Here is a 7363-nt window from a genome sequence, read left to right on the forward strand (position 1 = left end):
CCTCTGCTGCACGTGGCCTCTGCCGCGCCTGGCCTCTCTGCTGCATCTGGCCTCTGGTGCACCTGGCCTTTCGGCTGCATCTGGCCTCTTGGCTGCACCTGGCCTCTCGGCTGCAACTGGCCTCTCAGCTGCACCTGGCCTCTCAGCTGCACCTGGCCTCTGCAAACTCGGGTGCCCTGGAGCTTCCTACCCAGAAGTGAGTGCGTGCACACTGCAGGTGCTAGGTGCTCCTGACCCCATGCCCCTCCTTCTGTTCTGTTTCGTTTGGCAGATGATAGTGCTCTCAGTGGAGCCTGAAACCTTGATAATCATGGCTTTCTTTGTAAGAAGGACCTTCTTCCTTCATGAAATAACTTTTATTCGGATTATAGAGATCTGTCATAGAGAGATTCAGTACTTAACAATAACGTGGGGAAATGATCACTAGGTCCTGTCGAAGAAAAAAAGCAAGGACCGAACAGTGTCTATGGTAATGATCCTGTTTTGTAATGCAAAACAAAACAGACAGTGCACAAATACAAACCCAAAGGAAAATGATCATGCATAAAAATATTGTTCTGGGGCTGGGGGCTGTCGCCCATGTCTATGATCCCAGCACTTTGGGAGGCCAAGGCAGGAGGATCATTTGAGCCCAGGAGTTCAAGATCAGCCTTGGCAACAAAGTGCGACTTCTTCTCTACAAAAATTAAAAAGAAATTAGCCAGGCTCTGGTGTGGGCCTGTAGTCCCAGCTACTCAAAAGGCTGAGGTATGAGGATTGCTGGAACCCAGGAGGCCAAGGCTGCACTGAGCTATGATTGTGCCACTGCACTCTAGGTGGGGTGACAGAGCTGGGCCCCATCTCTCTCTCTGTCTTTCTCTAGAAAGAGTTTTTGGATTGTTGGATTGTACAGGTGATAATAATTTTATTTTACTTATCTGTTCTGAATGGTTTACCACAGTAAGCATGTTTTTTTTTTTTCTAAGAAGGGCTAATAAATGCTTATTTTTTGAAAGGAACATAGATCTGCCGGGCATGGTGGCTCACGCCTGTAATTCCAGCACTTTGGGAGGCGGAGGCGGGCGGATCATGAGGTCAGAAGTTCGAGACTACTTGGGAGGCTGAGGCAGGAGAATTGCTTGAACTTGGGAGGCGGAGGTTGCAGTGAGCCGAGATGGTGCCACTGCACTCCAGTCTGGGCATCAGAACGAGACTCCACCTCTAAATAAATAAATAAATGGAACAGATCACAGCACCAGAGGGAAGAGACCCAGCAGATGGATCATATGCACAAACTTACTCCCCAGTGATCCACAAGTCACCCAGGAGGCAAAATATATGAAAGCTACATCAATGTTCCAGGATGAGGGTTGCCATTAACAAGTTTGTTTCCAGCCCTGAAATCTGTTCCCATTTGAACAAATACTACTCTTAGGAATAGTATAGGGCTCCCCACCAAGATGGTTTAAACAAAGGTCATGGGCCCTGCATGTCTAAAAATGTAACCCTGACGTTCTCTTTGGGTGAAAGCATTGTTACGTGTCTCAGACAAGAAGTGTTCTATTCAACACTGAAGCACACATGTTTGCTTGTGAGCTGTTACTACAGACTTGCCTGAGATGCATCCAGCCCAGAAGGGCAGGCACAGTGGGCAGCGTGTGGATGGAGGGGGCCAACCAGGAGAAGACACAAACATATGTTTTTGAGGCTTCATTATTTCCCATCTAAAAGTCCACCCCCACTCTAGTGGCCAGAATTGACTGTGGAGAAGGCAGGGTGCCCAGGAAGGGGACTGTATGGTGAACATAGCATTATTACTGCCACAGGAGCTTGCAAGGCTCAGCTGAAACTCCACCTCCCTCCACAGCCTTCAGGGGTCCTTCAGATTCTATGGACTCTTTTGGCATTTCCTGTATGGATGCCCATCTCGTACCTTTTAAGTTTTAAATTTTTCAATTATATTGATGTATTTATTTGAGACAGAGTCTTGCTCTGTTGCCAGGCTGGAGTGCAGTAGCACTATCTCAGCTCACTGCAACCTCCGCCTCCCAGGTTCAAGCAATTCTCCTGCCTCAGCCTCCCAAGTAGCTGGGATTACAGGCACACGCCACCATGCCCTGCTAAGTTTTGTATTTTTGGTAGAGGTGAGGTTTCATCATGTTGGTCAGGCTGGTCTCGAACTCCTGACCACAGGTGATCTGCCCTCCTCGGCCTCCCACAGTGCTAGGATTACAGGCATGAGCCACTGTGCCCAGCCCATCTTGTATTTTTTAAATGCTGCATTCTGTCTCTCGACTAGCTCTTTGTCCTATACCTCTTTTCTCCCTAGTGACCAACACAGGGCTCAGATGGGGTTGAACACAGCCATCAATGGCCAAGGGATGACTTAGATGCTCAAAAGTGTGCAATCTGGGCTGTCTTGTTACTGAAAACAGTTCTGTGAAATGCCACAGTCAACAACCACTTGCTGGTTTAACTCAGTGACTGAACTGGATACAGTGACTAGAGAGAATCCACATAGTATGGAGGCCCAAGGTCAGCTGCGTTATTGAGTCAGTCAGCAGGGAGAAAGCTCGCCACCAGAGTACCCAGAAGTGTAGCGGGCTGCCTTCAGGGACCTACGTCATGGATAGCTACAGGATGTGGTTCTAGGTGTTCTGTCAATCATATTATTTGGTGCAGTTAAATAAGGATTTATTCACTGATCAAGCAGAATTTTTAAAAATGTGTACCTCCCGAATGCTAAAAATGGAATTAAAAGCAGCCAATTCTTGTAGAATTGCTGACTTCCCTTTCTCTATTTGTGAGACAGATATGGAGAGATCCCGACCTTAACAGAATCTTTTTTTTTTTTTTTTTTTTTGAAATGGAGCCTCACTCTGTTGCCCAGGCTGGAGTGCAGGGGCGTGATCTCGGCTCACTGCAACCTCAGCCTCCTGGGTTCAAGTGATTCTCCCACCTCAATCTCCCCAGTAGCTGGGATTACAGGTGCCCACCGCCACGCCTAATTTTTTTTTTGTATTTTCAGTAGAGAATGGGGTCTCGCCATGTTGGCAGGCTGGTCTCAAACTCCTGACCTCAAGCGATCCACTTGCCTCAGCCTCCCAAAGTGCTGAGATGATAGGCATGAGCCATTGTGCCTGGCTAAATTTTGTATTTTTGCAGAGACGTTTTCACCGTGTTGGCCAGGTTGGTCTCGAAATCCTGACCTCAAGTGATCCACCCGCCTCGGCCTGTCAAAGTGCTGGGATTACAGGTGTGAGCCACCACACCTGGCCTAGATCCCAGACCTTAACAAGATCTACTGTTTAAGGGCACATCCCCAGTTTGGCCAATGCTAAGAATACCATTTTGCCAAATAGTAGCTTGTTCTGCCTTCTGCACAGCTCTCTACTGGATTCTGTTCAGTTGAAGGGGATGGCACGAGTGAACGCCACCGAACTGTGTGTATAAGGAGAGGGAGGGGCTGGCAGACATCTTGTGATTGACAGCAACCCAGTGTCGGTCCATCCATCATTCATTGGTCTCTGACCCCAGCACAAATCCCACCGAGGCTGTTGGAACCTGGGTAGAGGAAGCTGGGGTCTCGCATCAGAAACAAACGTTCCTTACTTACAAAGGGGCAGCTTTCCCTGGAAGTTGGCCGGGTCCTGCATCTGCTCACATATGCCTTTCCACTGCCTGGGAAGACAGAGTGGGAAACTGGCTGGGCATTTGTAACCATCTTATCCGGAGTCCTATTTGCACGTGGATGGAGACTTTTCTTATTGTACTCTGAACTGTTCCTTCTTTCACTTAACAGATATTGTTTGTTTGTTTTGTTTTTGAGATGGAGTCTCGCTCTGTTGCCAGGCTGGAGTGCAGTGGCACGATCTCTGCTCACTGTAACCTCCGCCTCCCGGGTTTAAGCAATTCTCCTGCCTCAGCCTCCTGATTAGCTGGAACTACAGGTGCACGCTGCCACACCCAGCTTTTTTTTTTTTTTAATTATTTTTATTTTTATTTTTGTATTTTAGTAGAGACAGGGTTTCTTGAACTCCTAAGCTCAGGCAATCCACCCACCATGGCCTCCCAAAGTGCTTGGATTACAGGCGTGAGCCACCGTGCCCAGCCACTTAACAGATGTTTATTGAACACTAAAAACGTGTCAGGTGCTCTCTCAAGCCAGTTTAGGTACATTGGTGAACAAAACACACCAAGACTCCCACTTCCAGTCTAATGTGGCCAGGAGGGGTTCTCATAGCAGACACTCTGAGGTGTCTCAGCCTTTAGATTGCGGGAGATAGATCTAGACTTAAGCCTCTGGCTTAGGGGATGCCGCCAAGTAACCTAAAGCGTTTCAGAGCCCTAATTAAACCTGAGGGCATAGCTTCAGTCTTGCCACAGCTTCCTAAATGGGTCTTCCAGCAGAACCATTAGACATGCCAAACAGACATGTTATATTCACCGCCTCATCTCCAGCTGCCCCAGAACCATCCACGGTGCATTAGAAGAGAAGAATATTTGTTGCGTATATAAGTGAATTTAGGCCTACTCTTTAGAAATGATGTATCCCCCAGTTGCAGATTCCTCTTTTTTTTTTCTTTCCTATTCCTTGTTCTTTCTTTCTCGTCTTCTTTTTATTTATTTATCAATTTATTTATTTCAGGGACTTGCTATGTTCTGCAGGCTAGTCTCAAACTCCTGGCCTCAGGCAATCCCCTCACTTCAGCCTCCCAAAGTGCTGGGATTACAGGTGTGAACCACTGCACCCGGCCTTTCTTCTTCAATTTCCACATTTACGTTTACATTTGAGAACTCCCCTCTCACCCCACCCCATGTCCATTTGTCATCTGCTCAGAATCAAACCACAGAGGCCGAGGCCGGGCACGGTGGCTCACGCCTGTAATCCCAGCACTTTGGGAGGCGAAGGCAGGTGGATTACCTGAGGTCAGGAATTCGAGACCAGCCTGGCCAACATGGTGAAAACCCATGCCTTCTAAAAATACAAAAATTAGCTGGGCGTCATGGCACATGCCTGTAATTCCAGCTACTGGGGAGGCTGAGGCAGGAGAATTGCTTGAACCCGGGAGGCGGATGTTGCAGTGAGCTGAGATCATGCCACTGCACTCTAGCCTGGGTGACAGAATGAGATCCTGTTTCAATAAATAAATAAATAAATAAATAATGGGCCCATATGAATGCCCGTAAAAGCACTGGCCATATTCTTATCTAATACCCTAATACCTGGAAGCTTCCAAGTCCCATCACAGCAAAGTCCTGGTGCTTTTGAAAGCAGAAATCGGCTCATGCCTTTAATCCCAGCACTTTGGGAGACTGAGGTGGGCGGATCATGAGGTCAAGAGATCGAGGCCATCCTGGCCAACGTGGTGAAACCCCGTCTCTACTAAAAATACAAAAATTAGCTGAGCATGGTGGCGCACGCCTGTAGTCCCAGCTACCTGGGAGGCTGAGGCAGGATAATCACTGGAACCTTGGAGGCAGAGGTTGCAGTGAGCCAGATGGCACCATTGCACTCCAGCCCAGTGACAGAGTGAGACTCTGTCTCAAAAAAAAAAAAAAAAAAAAGAAAAGAAAAGAAAAGAAAAAAAAAGAGAAAGCGGAAACCAAAGCACAGTGATTTTGACTGCACCCTTTATTCTCACGGCTAGTTCCAGGTAAGTTGGAGATGTACCGCGGCCTACATAATGTGCCTAAGGATACCGAGAATTTCTGTCGAAGTGTAAAAATGAGAGTTCTATCAGACGCTGCAGGCTGATGGCCGTGTCGTTCATTCACCATGGGCACTCTAGCCCTAAATCTCTTTGCAAAAGTTTTTTTGTCTTTTCCCAAGCCACGTTTCTTTGTCCTCCCACCAGGGACAACCCCAGCTGGCATCTTTTCTTCTGGAGACAGTAGAAGATGGCGTCTTTGGAGGGCTCTTCAAATAAAATGTGAGGCAGATAATAACAAGATTTTGCCTTTTGGACACTTCCTCAGAAACCCCGTATGGTATTTCATCAATCACAAAAGTGGGAGTTGAGTCACCTGCCCAGCCCGGTAACCAGGACAGTTGTAGCAGACGCGAGACGATGGCCCTGACAGATGTGACTGAGTCTCCCTCGCCTTCTCTTTTGTTTGTGTGTCCAGAACTCTTATTTGTGAGAAAATTGTATTCCCTGCGCTTGAGTCCCAGTCTTCTGTGCTGACACAAGGAATTGTAAGCAGCAGGGCCGGGGCTGCCGCGCAGCAGGGCTCCATCCGCCCCAGGTCTCTGTGCCTGCTGCTGGCTGGGCAGAGGCCCCTGGGTGATCAGAGGCTGCACCGGTGAGCCTGGGCAGCCCGGCGCATCCCAACAGGCCGCGTGTAGTTTCTGCCTCTCAGTGAAATCTGCCTGCAAGATTTGCTCTTATTTTCTCTGCAGCAAACACTAGGATGAACTTTATTTTCTCATTGAAAACAAGGTACCAGGAAGGGATTGCGTACCCACAGACGCACAGAGCCTTGGGCTTCAGACTCTCCCTTGAAGCCCAGGAAGCCACTCTCATTGACCACATGTACTGCGTGCCCATCTGAGCAGGACTGCAGGAGCCGCTGGACTGTCCACGATCCCTAACAACCCACATGTCCAGAGAGGGCGTTTCTGTCTTCTTGGGAGGGAGGCCTGTTGAGCTGCGTCCGCACCTCATGATGCCAGCAGTGGCACGTGGAGCTACACCTGCACGCTTGGCCTCTGGCTGCAGGGGTGCCCAGGGCGTTCACCATCAGATAGCACCCCACTGCCTGCCTCTCCTCTGCCCTCCTGAGGGACACTCCTCGGCTCCCGTGACCTCTTGGAGCCCACATCTGCCCTCCTGCTCACCTCACCAGGCCCCGGAAGCTGCAGGCTGCAGGTGGGCAGGGGAGGCTGCCACCTCTGCTTGGGATCCGGTCTCCTGGTGGCTGCCTGCAGAGACCACCCAGATAAGGGGACGAGGAGTCGGTGTCCCGTGAGACAAACTTCAGTCAATGGCAGACAAGAGTCAGCGGATAAAGTCCGCCTTCCTTCATGGACGGTTTCATGACACTGTTTACAGTTTAGTCAGCCTCTCCAGAGACATCCTGTAAGGCAGAAAAATCATGGCTTTGTGAGGAACTCAGCAGTGCGCTTGTATTTGCTCTTCTTCCTTCCCTCCTTGCTCCTTCCTTCCTTCCCTGCTTCCTCCTTCCCCTTTCTTCCTTTTCTCCTTCCTCTTTTTCCCCTTCTCTCTTTTTTCTTTCCTCTTTTCTCCTTCCTCCTTCCCTCCTTCCTTCACTGATACTTTTTGGGATTGCTCTCCCTGGTAAAGCATAAGCACAAATGCCTTGTCCTTGGTTCTGGTTTCCAGAGAACCTGGGCTAAGATAAGTTTATTCCAGAATATCTT

Source organism: Mandrillus leucophaeus, unplaced genomic scaffold, assembly GCF_000951045.1.
Source record: "Mandrillus leucophaeus isolate KB7577 unplaced genomic scaffold, Mleu.le_1.0 Scaffold62, whole genome shotgun sequence".
Lineage (NCBI taxonomy): Eukaryota > Metazoa > Chordata > Mammalia > Primates > Cercopithecidae > Mandrillus > Mandrillus leucophaeus.